This window comes from Alosa sapidissima, chromosome 5 (genome assembly GCF_018492685.1).
Source record: "Alosa sapidissima isolate fAloSap1 chromosome 5, fAloSap1.pri, whole genome shotgun sequence".
NCBI classification, from domain to species: Eukaryota; Metazoa; Chordata; class Actinopteri; order Clupeiformes; family Clupeidae; genus Alosa; species Alosa sapidissima.
The window spans coordinates 8,474,009-8,491,525 of record NC_055961.1 but is presented as its reverse complement, the minus strand read 5'-3'; the positions used below and the strand labels follow the sequence as shown (position 1 = coordinate 8,491,525).

Genomic DNA, 17,517 nt, shown 5'->3' with positions numbered 1-17,517 from the left:
GGCAGACCAAATGTTGGGCAGATTGTGGAGGTTCATGGAGATGAACTAAAAATAAACTGCATGAAGCAAAAGAGTGACAATTAATTTGTGTGGCCGGAGAAAATTGACTGCATTTACTATTCACGGCAGAAGATAATTGGAGTCATATCTGAACCGGAGCCAATTCACCGTGCTGCTCGACTCGCACCCCTTGACTGGTTGATGTTCAATTCTTGATTGAAGAATGCTGCCACGTGCTAAGATGACCTCACTATTGAATATGTTGTTAAGCATCTGATGATAAATATAGCTCTTGGAATTGTTTTATAATAGAAATGTCATACTGGTGACTGGTAATATTCTAAAATGAATCAAAAGTACCTAAAAATTGAAAAAGGAAATGTATGCAATCTTCATGATTGTAAATGTGTCAATGTGTTTAAATGTAAAAGTATGATTAAAAACTGTTCTATGAATGTTTTAGATGGAATGGAGTATATTGATCTTATACAAATGTTTTTAAAAATAGAATTTCATTGTAGATGATTGTGTCAAGTATGATTAAAAACGGCTCTTAGAAAAGTTTTAGATGGAATGAAGTTTCATGAATGTTATGCAATGTTTTTAGGGATTTTATTTTCATGTCACTGTTACTGTTTAACTGATGAATTTTGCAGTTTGACAATGTCACAGTATTGTTTTGAAATGCCATTTTACTGAATTTCTCAATGATATTACAGTATATGCATCAATGTTTCCTTATTGATGGATCTATAAGTATCAACGTTACTTTTGGTGTGCTATGTTTTGCACAGTTTATATTGTTAAAAAATAAAAACAAATGTCCTCCTTTATCAATGTTACAATAAACACTTTATATTCTGACTCTTTTTTTATGCAATGACTATTTTCGTCCTTTGGTATGACGTTTTGTTCTATGGTGTGACAAACAGAAAAACAGAAAAATATACTTTTTTTAAAATATCTTTTTAAAAAAGAATCAAGTTTGGCATTAGGGGCATTACAATAATATGTCCTCTTAGATAGGTACAATTTCAAACAGTTTTGTAAGGTTGGCGAAAGGTTTTGTAAAGTTGGTTTTATTGACATTCGTAGAGAAAAGTTTATCAAGTTCATCTATTCATGGTGAAAATTATTCTAATTAGTACTTTAATGTAAAATAAATAGCACTTTAAGAAAATAATGTTTTAATAATGTGAACAATTCTGTCAAGTATTTTTTATGTTATTTAATATAATTTCTTAGTACTTTTTAAATGTCACACCATAGGACACATTTACAGTACTGTTGAGTGAAATTGTGAAAAGAATATGTAAACTCAGTGACAAAATGAGTGACCACTACAATTTTCTAAAACTGCAGTTTTCATACTCCATAAATATATGTATTTTTCCTTAAAAAGTTATGTTTTCCAAAAAAAGTACTTTTTCTTGGCTATACTACCCAGGTACATTTTATCACCGATATGATGTATTTTTACTTTTATGGCTTTGCTTACAAAGAAGGGAAAACAAAAGGAAATAATGGGTAAGATTAAGTTACTATCTCTAAATACAAATGGATTAAATAATCCCATAAAAAGGAAACAGGTAAACAAGGATGGAGGGCAAATCCTCTTCTTCCAAGAAACCCATCTAAATGTAGTAGAGCATGTTAAGTTGGAGAAACTAGCGAAATCCCAAATATTCTACTCCTCTCACAGAACAGCTAAGAGGGGGGTAGCAATCCTAATTAAACCTGATGTAACCTGATGTTTCAAAAGGAAAAAAAGTTTTAGAGATAAAGAAGGAAGATACGTAATGGTAATTGGTGAAAAGATCAACAATGTATAACCCTTGTCAATGTTTACATGCCACCCGGGAAAGGAGAAGAACCACTCCAAAAAATCTTACAGTTGATAATGATGGAAGCAAAAGGTATAACAATAATAGGAGATTTTAAATCTTGTTATGAATCAGAATTTGGACACTCAAAGTAAAATTAAACATAAATCCGAGAAGGCAGCAGCCCTAGTTAAAAAAGCTCAAATGGAAATGGGACTACTGGACGTTTGTACCTTACATCCTCAAGAGAAGAGCTTTACTTTTTATTCGGGTGCCCATAAGGTTTTTTCTAGGTTATATTACTTTTTTATGTTCAAACGGGATATTGAAAAGGTCACCAAATGTGAAATACTACCCATATTGACTACTGATCATGCATCTGTAATAATGGATTTAGAATTGAATATTGTAAAGGGAGAAACACTCTGGAGATTGAATAATTAATTACTGGAGGACCAGGACTTTAAGAAAAATATGGAAAATTGTATTAAATCCTTTTTTGACATTAATGACAATAGGGAATTAACTACAATATTATGGGAAGCTGCAAAAGCAACATTTAGAGGAGAAATAATAGCATATTCATCCTGGAAAAAGAAACAAAAAGAAAAAGAAGGGAAACAACTGGACATAAAGATTAAAGAACTACAAAAGATAAAGAACTACAAAAACAATATGAAAGGGTAAGGACAAAGGAAGCACAGGAACAATTAATAACAGCAATAACATTACTTAAACCAATAGATACTACAGAGATTGAAAAACAAATGATGTTCTGTAGACAAAGTCATTTTGATAATAGTCCCAAAGCACTGAAACAAATATTGTTTAAATTAAGGAAACAGCAAGAAAAATCTACAATAGACAGGGACAGGATATTTGGAGCTATTTAAATCAGCTAAGTCTGCCATTAGATACGAAGGAAAAAAACAATGACTTAGTAAAGCCAATAGAAGTTGTAAAAGTCATCCATAAAAGTAAGACTGGAAGGAGTCCAGGTAGTGATGGATTTACATATGAATTTTACAAAGAGTTTAAGTTCATAATACTACCCATGTTTAGCGATAACGTACGGAGATGGTTTCGTAGCCTCTTTGACAGCTCAGTGACATCAGGTATGTAAGCTAAAGCTGCAGTTTTTGCTTTTAACTTTTTTTGTTTAACTTTTAACATGATCTTCCTATTCATTGTGATGCTATATGGGCCTCATTCACATGAAAGATTAATATCATGCCATTATGTTGTTTAACACACCGTGAAATAAAGTTTTCACCTTACAACTTTGCTGATAACATTTCAAATAAATGTCAGTTAGCGCATGTGGCAGATTTTTTTTTTGAAGATGTCATGTGTTGCCAGGCAGCAGCTGAGAGATATATGTAGTAAAGTTCATGAAGAGTTCATGTGCAGCCAGGTGGCCAGGCAGAAGCTGGGGGAGGATGTCATGCATGTGCGCGAACGTGACACAGGCCTACTGGGGATTATTTAATCATTTTTGTGGCAGCTCAGTGAGCTCATCTACCTATATGATTTATTGAATATACATTGATTGGATGAAAAAAGGGTCTGCCGATTTCATAGGGGGCAGACACTGGACCAGGGTTGGCCATGAGTAAAAATGAGGTGTTTTTGACCACAAACAAAAACTTTCCCCAAGAGGAAAATCCTCAGAACGTGCGCACCTTCTCCCCAAGGCCTGGGTCGTGGAGTCTCCGCTGCAGAGGACATCCATCATTCGCAACTCCTGCCTGGCGACACTTAGTCTCTGTGCATTTTTCAGAGCTGTGACCAGGAGGACTTGTGAATAAAAGGCCACAAGCGGCCACTTCTCATCTCAGACCGTTCTCCGCTGGTTATTCTACGGGAAAACATTAAAATGCCGGGGGGAAGTTAAAATCCGTGAGAAACACGGAAAAAGTTGGCATGCATTGTTTCGGTCCCCGTGCGCAGGTATTATTTGTCATATTATTAATCTCATATGATTATTTGTGAAATTGTAGGAAAGATTGATTTAAGAACGTTATCACAGTGTGTGGCTGTGGCGCAAAGCAGCGCAGGCGGAAGACAGCGACAATTGGCAGGGGAGGGTCATGTCTTTTTTAACAATTCTGTCGGAGGGTCATTGAACAATTTCTAGCAGGCAAGGGAGGGTCATGCAACTTTTGACTGAAGCACTCAACATTTCTCCGGTGGCCCCTTCAATAAATAACGAACAGTCCCTAGATTGCTGCTGGGCTATATGTCTTGGTTCATGTCTGTTAACTCATTGCCGTCAAACGCGTAGCCTATCTCGCGGTTGCATCCATTACAAACAAACATGCAATGTGAACGTCTGGGATTGGGAAGAGCACTAAATGCTCTACTGAATAAGCACAAAGTCAAACCTTTAAATGAAAAACACTCTTTAATAATCAAAAAAATAAACCGCTAATGAAGTAAACTTGTGACCATCAAAAATCATTTATCGCCTGTAACTCCGTGATAACAGGACGTAACAGGAAGGCATTTGGCTGAGCAACGGAGGTTAATATGCTCTATATTTTGTCCAAATGATGTCTGTCTATCATCGTTGCACTCAGAGAATAACAGCTGCAAACGGGATTCACTCGAAGTTAACCAAATATTTCTTTATTAGGGCAGGGCAGGCATATTTCTGGCTATTAAATTATTTCTAAACCAGTCTGCTAAGGTCTGTAGTGAAGTCTGTGTAGGGTTTTCCAGGCTCCATTTCTTTTTACGAGACACCCTGCTCACTTAAGCCATCTACCGGTTGTTTGGGTTGTTGCAGCGTCTCACTGGGAAAATACAAATTAAAGTCGCGTGATACCGCGTGATCCCACGCACGGACCGCGAGTGAAGCTGGCCAAGTCGAAGCACTGTCCACTGTAAGCGCTTATGTGTTATGGTTTGTATTATGTTGTTTTATTTTAATTGGGCTGTTAATTAATTTGACATTATTGTTTATTATTGATATTCTCCTTAATGTAGTCTTAGCATGTCATTGTTTTTTATATTATTGATTGAATGGACATTATTGTTTTATTATTGCCTTTACCCTTTTTTCCATTGCTTTTTATTAGGCTATTGATTGAATTGATATTATTGTGTATTATAACTATTCTCATTATATTTGACCTACATTCTAATCTGTTCCCTGTTCAATTTTAAATATTATTATGTTGTTTTGTATTTATGTGTCGCTTTGGACAAAGGCGTCTGCTAAATCCTTAACCATAACCATAACCATAACATTCACAGTTAAAACCTAGCAACCAACATCATTAACCTAGCCACCAGCACAGCAACCACCATAACTACTCTAGCAACAGTCAGTTGTCATCAACTTTGACTCCCGTCAACTGTTTCCTCTGACCACAACTGTTTAAAAATAAAACTCCTCACTACAATAATTCCATTTTAAATAATTTAACCATTTTAACCATCCAACTATTTAACTGTTCAGCCTTTCAAACTGTCAGTTGCCATCAACTATGACTCCTGCCAACTGTTTCCTCTGCCTACAACTGTTTCAAAATAAAAGTGCTCAGTACAATAATATCCTATTAAATAACCTAACCATTTTCACTGTCCAACTATTTAACTATTCAGCCATTCCAACTGTCAGTCGTCATCAACTACAACTCCCGCCAACTGTTTCCTCTGTCCTCAACTTCAACTTCAAAATAAGTCCTCAATACAATATTTCGCTATAAAATAATTTAACTATTTAAACTATTCAACTATTTAACTGTTCGGCCATTCCAACTGTCAGTTGTCATCAACTATGACTCCCCGCCAGCTTTTTTCTCTATCTGACCTCCATCTTTTTACTTAGATTATATTTTAGATATTCAACAATATATATTCAACAATATTTTATTCAGCAGCCATTTTTGCATTTTCATGCACTCGTAATTACATTACGGAATTACGAATTACATTCTCTAGTTAACTATTGTTGGTTTACATCTTAGGCCTACTGTTTTCCTGTTAATTTGTTATCTGGGTAATATGACAAAAAAGAAAGTAAACCTGCTCAAATATGTTCAACATCCAGTATTTGCTGATAGGTGCATAATTTGAGGTGCTTGCTATGCAGTGGCAAATTAGATGGGTAAATTTACCCCCTTCATAAACTTTTGATTATACTCAAGATTTTTATATTTACAGTAGGACTTTATCTCTGACCACTTTCAAAATCCAATGGTGTTGTTTTCTTAACCCTGGCACCTAAAGTTTGCCATGCAGGTTTAAATAAGTTATGAAAGGAAAATAGTTTTATTTGGTGTGAAACACACACATACCTGTTTTTATGCTTTTTGTTTGTTTTTATAATTTGTATTAATATTTATGTTATCATTATTTTATTTATAAGCTAAGGTTGCTAGCACAGGTATCTAAAAAGAGATAAAAACACTTGCACTTTCTGTTTGCAGTTTTGTGTGGTATTTGAAAAAAAAAAAAAACATTGCATTTTCAAAAATAGCCGGCCCTCCAATCATATGACGTTGGCAGAAGTGGCCCCCGGCTCATTTGAGTTTAAGACCTCTGATCTAGGGTTTGTCTCTTTTGACACTATAGCTAGTAAATATCACCTCCCAAGAAGTCATTTTTATAGATAATAATAATAATAAGCTTTATTTGTATAGCACCTTTCATAGAATGCAGCTCAAAGTGCTTTACATTTGGAGCATGTAACACAATAATAGAGTCAGTCAGTCATTATCAATCACACACATCTAAGTTTTAACAATCATTGGGGAACATGTAAGACTTGCGGTATTTAAAGAGTTTCAGGAGTAGGGAATGGAGAGAAGTTGAGAAACATTATTTTTCTTTGGATAGTAAATGCAGCACCGTGCTGCAGTCATATTATGTATACTGCTAACAGTAATTAATGTAGGCAGAATCGGTCCGTGTGAGCCATTTGACTATAATGTTTTGTCATTGTTTCAACAGATGCGGCAGGGGGCCTTCCTGGTGAACATTGCCCGAGGTGGGCTGGTGGATGAGAAGGCACTGGCACAAGCGCTGAAGGAGGGCCGAATACGGGGTGCTGCCCTAGATGTACATGAGACTGAGCCCTTTAGGTTTGCATTTTCAATTTTACTAACTCAATAATAATAATAAGCTCTATTTGTATAGCACCTTACATACACAGAATGCAGCTCAAAGTGCTTTACATTTAGAGCATGTAACACAATAATAGAGTCAGTCAGTCATTATCAATCTCTTTCACTTGTCTTCATTGCTGTGGCCGTTTATGATCCAATCAGCAACAAATCAGAAATATAGAAAATAACATGTAACACAGTTATTAGAGAAGAGTCAGTCATTCATTCCCCTTTGTTGCCGTGGCCGTTTATGATCCAATCAGCAACATATCAGAAATACTAGTATACTACTATAGATATATAAAGGCTTTGCTAACAAATGCCTAGGCTAACAAATGCTTAGGCCCCGTTGATGCGGACTCCAAGCAGCCAGCCTTAGCTTTTTCTTAGAATATGTCGTAATTATTAACCTTAACCCTTTACCCCCCACAAGCACGCCATATGGCAACTGTGGCAAGGAAAAACTCCCATATTCCAGGAAGAAACCTTGAGCAGAACCTGACTTAATAGGGGTAGCCCATCTGCTTATGGCTGCCTGTGCCCTCCAATGGCAGCAGATGTAGAATATCCTGAGTAGTCTACAGGATAAGATGAGTTAACTAAAGGCTTTCCTATACAGGTATGTTTTCAGATTTTTTTAAAAAATATTTACTGAACTCGCCTGCTTGATGTACAGAGGCAGGGTGTTCCATAGTTTTGGGGCATAATGGATAAAAGCAGCTTCTCCACTTTGCTTGTGGAGCACTTTGGGTACAATTAAAAGATTAGAATTGGATGATCTAAGTTTCCTTTGTGGTTGATAAGATATTAAAAGCTCAGAGATATATGAAGGTGCTATGCCATTTAGAGCTTTGTAAGTAATTAACATAACCTTAAAATCAATTCTGTAGGAAACAGGGAGCCAGTGCAGTTCAGCAAACACAGGGGTGATGTGTTCTCTCTTCTTGGTCTTAGTTAAAAGTCTAGCCGCAGAGTTCTGTATGAGTGCCAATTTCTTTAGATGTTTTTTGGGAAGACCAGTGAAAAGTGCATTGCAATAGTCTAACCTGCTAGTGATAAAGGCATGAATTAGTTTTTCTGCATCTTGTTGAGTTAAAAAGGGCCACACTTTGGCAATGTTTCTCAGGTGGAAATAGGCTGTCTGAGTAACTTTACTGATATGGGGCTTAAAACTTAACTCTGCATCTAAGATGACACCGAGGCTTGTTACTTTTGGTTTGACCTGGTGCGCCAAGTTCCCCACATTACTAAGAACAATGTCTCGCTTTGGTTTTGGTCCAACCAAAAGTAGCTGTGTTTTGTCATCATTTAGTATAAAAAAAAATTTGCTCATCCACTGATTAATGGAGGTTAGGCATGCAGTGAGGGAGCAAAGGCCATCTGGTTTTGTTGGCTCCACAGAAATATACAATTGGGTATCATCTGCGTAGCTGTGGAAGTTAACATTATGCTGACTTATGATGTTTCCCAACGGAAGCATAGGGAAAAGAGCAGGGGACCAAGGCAGCTCCCCTGGGCCACACCAAAAGGCAAGTCATGTTTTACCAGACACATTATCTCCTAGACTGATATAAAAATCGCTGCCAGTAATGTAGGTTTAAAACCAGTTTAGAGCATTATCAGAGAGATCCACCCACTTCGCAAGGCGGTGAATTAGGATGGTATGATCAATGGTGTCAAATGCCGCACTCAAATCTAGAAGAATAAGGATTGAGACTTTGTTTGAGTCAGTAGCCAGTCTAAGAACATTGACTATTTTTACTAGAGTCGTTTCTGTGCTGTGATTTGATCTAAAACCTGACTGGAATTTTTCAAGGATACCGTTTTCGTTGAGGAAGATATTTAACTGATTACAAACGACTTTTTCAAGTACTTTGCTCAGGAACGGTAGGTTTGATAAAGGCCTGTAGTTGCTCAGATTAGTATGGTCAAGATTGGAAATATACCTGTTTCTAGTGAGGTATTTATTACCTTGAGAATAAAGGGAGCCAAGCTATCATATACATTTTTGAGGAATCTAGTAGGGATTGGATCCAAAGCACATGTTGAGGAGCCGGTTTGAGTTATAATTTTACTAAGCTCAGATTGACTAATAGTGCTAAAGAACCTTCATTTTGGGGGGCTGTTTTTGGGTGTACTATCAAACATATATGTTACCAATAGCCTCCCTTATAGACATTACTTTGTTTTATGAAGAAGTCTGCAAATTCTTCGCATCTTAGAGAGGATGCCTGACTGAGTGTATCAAAAGGTGTTTGATGCAATAGCCCATCAATGGTGGAGAACAACACCCTAGAGTTTCCACTGTTTTCAGCAATTACCTTAGAGAAGTGGTTCCTTCTCTCTTCTAGATACCTACAAGTAAGAAGCTATTTAAATGAAAACACTGAAATAACAACTTTAAAAGAGCTCCACCCTCTGGTGGGGCAAATGGTTAAATATATCCAAAGCAAAGGTATAAAGATCGTAACTGGACAATTCTATCAAATATTACTACAGAATGAAGAAAAAGTAATAATAAGTATTAAAAAGAAATGGGAGGATGAATTAAAAATGTCCTTATCTGAGAAAGAATGAGAGCAGAGTTTTAAAGATATAGTGATCTACTGTATACAAGATCCTCATATTGGCGGGAATATGCTTGGAAGATTAATATTAGATACTTCAGAACACCGTCAACTATAAAATACACTCAGATAAGCACCAGATGTTGGAGGGAATGTGGGACAAATAATGCAGACCATACACACGTGTTCTATGCATGTAAGAAAATACAAACTTACTGGAAAAATGTCCTACTCATACAGTAATAAAACAAATTCTGAGGAGAGATTGCTATAAAGCAACACCATATACTGCTAGGTATACAACCCCAAACATTGGGAAAAGAACATCTATACCTTTTCTGGATCTTGAGAATAACAACACTTAAGCAAATAACCAAAAATTGGAAATCCTTAAAAAGTATAATGTATTTAAAAAAAAGATGGGAAGAAGAAGGGGAGGGAATGGGGAGGGGAGGAGGGGGTGGAGTAGGGGGGTAAAATGGTCTGACATAGTTGTATAAAAGTAACAAAGCCAGTATTTCAGCATTTGGTTTATTGTTTATATATATATATATATATATGTTTTTTTTTTTTTTTATTATTGCGTAAATATGTACACATGTGTGTGAGTGTGTGTGTGTGTTTGTGCGTGCGTGTACTGTGCTGGTTTTGCTCTTTTTCACTTATTCACACTTGTACACTTACAGTACAAGGAGGTTGGAACACTTTTTATTTTTTTTAACCAATGTTATTTAAACATATTTATTTACTTGACTATTTATACACAGGGTGGAAAATTTTAAAGATGTGGAAACTACATGTGGATTATAGTCCATAAATGATTGATTTGAACAATAAAGTATATATATAAAAAAAGCGAGTGGCCACCTAGCTAGAGAGGAAAAGAGAGAAGGTGCTTTTGCCTTCTACTGATTGCTGCCAAAGCCGAGTTAGTGAATAAGACGCATTTTATATTTTAACTATTGGCCGTTGAATAAAGCGGTGATTTTTTGTACACTATTGCACTGACTGTTGCACATGACTTCGGCTACAGTAGAAGTGAATCAGGCGCTGATTTTGGTCTTGGAGCATGTAATGATCCGACTAACGTGACTATCTGGGGCTTGTTTCTAGAAAAGTTAGCAACAACGTTGCTCAACCACCGTGGTACGACGCAACTTCCGACCAAACAACGACAGTGTTACACATGTTTCCAGAAAGCATCGGCGTGAAGCTGCGTAAATCTTTAGTACCACTTTTAGCCACTGTGCGTCACACTGCCACTGTACATCGCTCTGTCAGTAGCCTGCCTGCCGCCCCTTCTGAAAAAGCAGGAGGCTACCTTTAAACATAATTGTTGCCGAGAGGAATCCCAGCCTACGAATTCAATAACAAAATAAATCATGCATAATTAAACATTACCTCGATTTAGACTACTTGGGTAGCCTATGGCATAAGGCTTGGCTACACAGTGGTACCGGTGCCGCTCCACAAAACGAAAAAATAGCTTATTTTTTTGTTTAGTTCAACGAAATTAATATCTTAATTTGCTGTCTACGTTATTGTCAGTGTTGGGGGTAACCTGTTACAAAGTACAAGTTCAAATTTCAGTAATTCGTTACAGTTACTGAATAACTGTAACGTCCATTCCTGCGTTACTCTTGATATCTCTAATATATTGACTTATTGTTTCCATAGGCATGCAGTGCTTGCTTATTGAAAATATAGATTAGCCTAGACACATTATTTTATGGTAGAGATATGTGCAGGACAGAGCACGCATTCTCTCCTTGCACCGCTCTCCCTCAAACAGGTTGGCTTCAGCCCGCACCTCCCCTACGCAAATCAAAACAGTGTCTTGTGCAAGAACTGTTCATGCAGACTACAACTGGCGCGGTGTAGCCTTCACAACTTTGTTCAAAATTGATGCATTCAAGTTAACTTTGCAAAGTTAGTGTTATAACCTACTTATCACAACGTTGTCAATCGCAAACGCTAATTTATTCTAACGTCTCTCTACGGAACTACCTGTTTAATTTGCGGAGGACGAAAGCACCTTTTTAATAATTGAGCCAGTAGAGAAATAACTGTTCAGAACTAATCTGTAGCCTAGGGTAGGCTTCTGCAGAAAACAATGTTGTTGGCGATTTAATACTATCTAGCGACGTTTTTAACAAGCTACGCAATAGAGGCTTAGACAACTATGACCCACTTTTTGGTTTCGTAAATTAATTTGCCCTACTTCTTAACTGCAATGTAGTCAATTGACTGCTTGACAGGTTATTTTTATTTTTCTGTACAATAAACAAATACATCTGTTTTTTTCACAGCCTACAGTAAGTAGGCTAAATAACAGACCCCCCACAATGTGCGGTATGATGATTTTTTACGAGCAAGATGTTTTTGGTGCCCTACGCCCTAATATTCGACCATTATTTTGTGTAAATGGGCTATGCATTGGGTTACCAGGGGCCATATTCACAAAGCCTTTTATCTTACCACTAGGAGTACTCCTAAATAGCAATAAAATATTTTAGCTAGGAGTTTCTCTTATTAAGTTATTCATAAAGCCTTTCAGACCTACTCTTAGTAAGGAAAAATGACAACTCCTAAAAGAGTGAGTCTTCGTTGCTATGGATGATGTTATTACTCATGCACGAGCTTGACTGAAGTGACCACCTTGATTGGCTGATGATTGTAACGCGTGAATGATTCCAAACACCTCCCTTACAATGATGAGTGACAGGTGACAGGTCTGAGAATGTGTGCGCTACACAAGGACGGAAGATGATGAATAACTGAACAAAAAGGCCTAGCCTAAATGAATCAAGAGTAAGGCAAAACAAATAGCCTAGTAGCCTAATGAAACATACGGATTGATGTAGTATCTTTGTAACATTATTAAATTAATCTGTTACTATGCCTATGCCTACGTTTGCAAAGAGGAGAACATTTTAATTTGATTCACAATAACGTTACATTTAATTTACATGTTGACAATGAGCAGCCTAGTTTTGGTTGTTGTTGGTGGCGTTATTGCATGTTAGTTATGCCTACAATGCAAAATTGCTTCCTCATGATTGGAAGCTCCTGTAGCCGCCATAGGATTTCAAAACATGGCGAAATGCGACAAAAACCGTGTGAATAGGTCTGTGAGTCAGGAGTCCTCTCGACTTCTTTTAAGCCGTCACAGTGGAAAGGTGTGATTTGTTGGGGGCAGGGCCAGATTAACAATTCATAGACCCCTGGGCACAAATGTCTGATGGCCTCCCCTGCCCCCCAGCCAACGTGAATCGAGCGGTCAGTTAATAGGCCTATATCGTGAAGATTTTTCTTGCCATCTAAGGCACGAGCGCATCTGTGAGGCCAAGCATCACCAAGTAGCCCGTTTGTTTACAACTAACATTACATTTAATTAAACTGCTTATAGGCTATGCCGAAATAGTTTTCAACACTTTGAATATTAGTGTCGGTGAATTAGGAAATGTTCTCAAAGTAGCCTTATGGCTGAAAGCTGCTTGGGATCCCCCCCGTCAAGCAATATAACCATACAAATGTGCGGCCTGCACTCATTGTTTCAAAAGGAGTAAAAATAAACTTCCAAAACTAACAAAAAATATTTATCTTCTTTCAGTTAATTCAAAAGTTTCCAAAAAGTTAAAAACAGATGACGTGATGCGCGTCATTGACATAATGCGCAAATAATATAGCCTAGATAACAAATGTACCTCCGCGCTACTGCGGGTCACATCTAGCGCATCGACGGGAGAGGACCGAATCCAGTAAGAGAGAGAGAGTTCACCGGAGCGACAAAGAGTCCTTATGTTGACACCTTAAATAATAAAAAATACTTACATTTCACATCTTTGTCGCTCCGGTGAACTCTCTCTCTCTTACTCAATATAGCCTAGATATTCCAATATATTCGAATACATGTGTTTATTTTAGAGGGAAAATTCGAACGTCATTTTTGAGCAATTTTGACAGCCCTAGTCCACTGTAGGCTACGCCATTCGGCTATTACTGTAACACCTTCCACCTAGCCCCGGAGATTGGGGGTCGTTATTAGGTTGGATTTTGTAGTTAGGCTACTGCAAATGTAACACCCTCGTTTCTATGAAACTGGAAACAACTGAACCAAGAGACTTTGTCACAAGACAAAACAGATGTCTCAAAGCCCATTAGATTAACGTGAGCTTGTGGTTTAGATTTGTAAGACAAATATTTGGTTAGACTAGGCTAGCTAACTTTACACTGACACAATGTAAACAATGCTCTGAAGTCACGGTCAACATGAAATCCAAAACTTTTTGATCACCAAGTTGAAATTTCCAGCTCAACCACAAATAGGCTAATTCCGATTATTTTTAATATCATCCAGTAACTAATCAATGTTGATTTAGGCCTAACTCGGCCTACTTAGCAACACCATTGAACACCACTTGTTGCCATTGCTGCTGCTGTGCTGAAGAGATGTGGACGGCACGGCAGGGCATGCCCAATGAAAATAAATTAACGCAACCTAACACAACACAGACCCCGCTTCTCTCGCGTCAGTCACTGAAATGAAAGCAACACAGAATCTGCTTCTCTCGCGGCAGTCACTGACAGTAGCCTAGAATAAATGCACGGGGAAAAACACTTCCCCATGACAAAGACATGGTAAAACACTGAAAGTTAATATTTTGTCTTAGCAACTAGGGATGTAACGATTACCGGTATAATAGTAAACCGCGATAAAAATCTTGACGATAACAATTACCGTTTTCATTTCAAATATCATAATTATCGCAGTTGATTACCACGGTGTGGAAACCGTGTGTTTAATCCTTCCCAGCTTCATCCGAGCCTGCTTTTGACATGCACTAGGCCTGGTACAATGGAAAAAAAACTGGTACCCTACTGATTCTGTTGTCTAATTGATGGATTTAACTGCGATACAGATTAGGTTACACCTGATTTTAAAAGGTGGAACATTTTCACCGCAAAATGTGTACTGTATCATGTAGCCACTCTGCATCTTTTTATACCGTGATAATACCGAAAACCGAGATAATTTTGTTACTATAAGCGTGAGGTAAAATGTTCATGCCGTTACATCCCTACTAGCAACATACATCTGTCCTTTGTCAAATACAGTTGCATGTACAGCTCTGAACAAAACCGTTCAAGAGTTATTTAAGAAGAAGTCAAACGTGTGTTTTGCTTCATTTGTCCCTCCAGGCTGGGATAAATGAAACAGCATGGGGGACGAATGAAACATTCTACAGCTTAAATTATGTAAACTTCCCACGACTTCAATATTTGACAACATATCATGAATGGTACTTCAAGGATGTGTTATTTTAGATTGATTGCTGCTGGGCTATATCTCTTGGTTCATGTCTGTTAACAACTCATTGCCGTCAAGCGCGTATCTCGCGCTTGCATCCATTACAAACAAACACGCAATGTGAAGGTCTGGGATTGGGGAGAGCACTAAATGCTCTACTGAATAAGCACAAAGTCAAACCTTTAAATGAAAAACACTCTTAATCAAAGAAAATTAACCGCTAATGAAGTAAACTTGTGACCATCAAAAATAGTTTATCGCCTGTAACTCTGTGATAACAGGACGTAACAGGAAGGCATTTGGCTGAGCAACAGAGGTTAATATGCTCTATATTTTGTCCAAATGATGTCTGTCTATCATCGTTGCACTCAGAGAAAACCGTAATGTTTCATTTGTCCTGCGTTTCTTCTACGGCTGCAAACAGGATTCACTCACAGTTAACCAAATATTTTTTTATTAGGGCAGGGCAGGCATATTTCTGGCTATTAAATTATTTCTAAACCAGTCTGCTAAAGTCTGTAGTGAAGTCTGTGTAGGGTTTTCCAGGCTCCGTTTCTTTTTACGAGACACCCTGCTCACAAGAGACATCTGCCGGTTGTTTGAGTTGTTGCAGCGTCGTTGCTGCGTCACTGGAAAAATACAAATTAAAGTTGCGTGATCCTGTGTGATGTTATGCGCGGACCGCGAGGGAAGCTGGCCAATTTGAAGTAATGCCCACTGTATATAGTTACTCTACATCGAGAGACCAATAGGTACAAGACATCAGTCAAAGACAATTGAATCTACATGTCACACTAGTTTACCTGTAAGTAGCCAGAAGCAAGAGGACAATCTCACTTCATAAGAAAATCGAACCTACAACGCTGGGACAAGTTTATCATTGTGCTGATTAAGAGTCTGTGAAGATTATAATACTAGCCTATCAAAAAGCAAGGCAATACTCGAATTAACATAAATAGCAGGAATGAGCCAAGTAGTCAGTCTCTTAATGAAAATTAAGCTACAGGATACTCGGGACATGCAACTCAGGACGTCTAGTCACTGTGTGCTAGTTGAATAACTTGCCTTTCCAGATTACATGTAAATGTCCATACTGGTTAAGAAAGGCACGTGAACAGTCTCTAAAATAAGGGTAGCTTCCTTATTATAGCATCGTTCGCACATTCTTTTAAAACACGCATCTTTTTTCTCTCTCGCTCTCTCAGAGGTAGTAGCCTGCCGAGCATTTTGCACTGCTGCCAGCTTGTGTCTCCACATTGCCCACAATGCTTGATTGCATTGAATTCTCCAAATTTTTAGTTCAATTTTCATGTACCCCATCAGCATTTTTGTTCAGTGAATCTTTTGTAAATTGCTTTACAATTACAGTCGGGACCTCCTCTTATCGCCTAGCTTGCCTCAGCGCCGCCATTCACTCTTTCGTCTGGACGTCCTTTTAAAAATATTTTTCTCTCTCATGAGCATTTAATCTGCTGCCGGCTTGTGACTCCACATCGCCCAAAATGCTTGATTGCATTGTATTCTCCACATTTTTAGCTACATTTTGGTGTACCACATCAGCATTTTCGTTCTGTAAATCTTTTGTAAATTGCTTTGCAATTACCTTTGGGCCCTCCTCTTGGCTGTCTTTCTTATCGCCGTCATTCACTCCTTCATTCAGTCTTCATTAACATTAATATTTTTGGCCTCAATTTGTCCAGTTACAGTCTCTGTCTGTTCTTGATCTTGGAGTTTGTGAAATACATTTCTAAATATGCGACTTATAGTCCGGTGCGACTTATATATGTTTTTTTCCCCTCTTCATGATGCGTTTTTGACTGATGCGCCTTATAGTCTGGAAAATACGGTAATTAACATTATTTTGTAGAAATTTGCTTCCACTTTGATATTAAAGAGGGGATTTTTGTAAATTATTGTTAAAAAGATCAAGATTCCATTTATAAAAGCAGTAAAAGGGGAAATATCCAAGGGGGGGTGACAACTTTTTATAGGCACTGTATACAATATCTTACCACGACAACTTAAATATAAAGTTAGCCTGTGAAACGTCTGACCGCCCTTCTAAAACTTTCAATAAGGGTCTGTAACGACTCTCATGTGAAACTGCGAGAGTTCATCACAGCCTCTATGTTTAATAAACTGCATTGTTGAAATATAGTTTGTGTTTTATTGTGTTTAAATGTGTAGGCAAATATGGCTATATAAAACATATGTCCGATAGATTTTCTGTATGTCCGGTAACCTCTGATGATATATATTATGGCCTATATAGTAATTTGATGTTTTTTAATTACTTTTACGATCCTACTGTCCTTGCACAACGTGTCACCTGCAGCATACCTCACCAGTATCTGTCAATTACACTGAAAAAAAGACGAGGGAAAAACAAGCTACCTGCACGATCCCCTGCTTTCCATGGTTTTTTATACTATGCTGAGCTGATTTTGATGCAAACATTCAACATATATTGAACATATAAAGTAACGGGCAACACATAACGTTAACAGCTCTATCCATTAAGGCAAATTTGTCTGTCTACTCTACTGGAAAATTCCTGGTAATTTTGATCTTTTATTCGCTTATGAGCTACTGGTTGGCAGTTGGTGAACTGGTGCAACACTAACAACCTGGCCCTGAATGTCGAGAAAAATGCTATCTAGAAATGCTATACAATATTTTTTATCAAAAAAGAAATTAAATAA

General features: G+C 37.5%; 1 protein-coding gene and 1 long non-coding RNA gene across 8 annotated transcripts in view; one reads left to right on the top strand and one right to left on the bottom strand.

The window, feature by feature from the left end:
• LOC121710087 overlaps positions 1 to 17,517 on the bottom strand; it is a 324,103-nt gene that overhangs the window by 252,567 nt on the left and 54,019 nt on the right. The gene's annotated exons all lie outside the window — the stretch shown is intronic.
• LOC121710117 lies at positions 10,852 to 17,264 on the top strand. Its single transcript, XR_006032097.1, has 3 exons — positions 10,852 to 10,963; positions 15,190 to 15,200; positions 17,254 to 17,264. It is a non-coding gene; the product is annotated as an uncharacterized LOC121710117 (long non-coding RNA).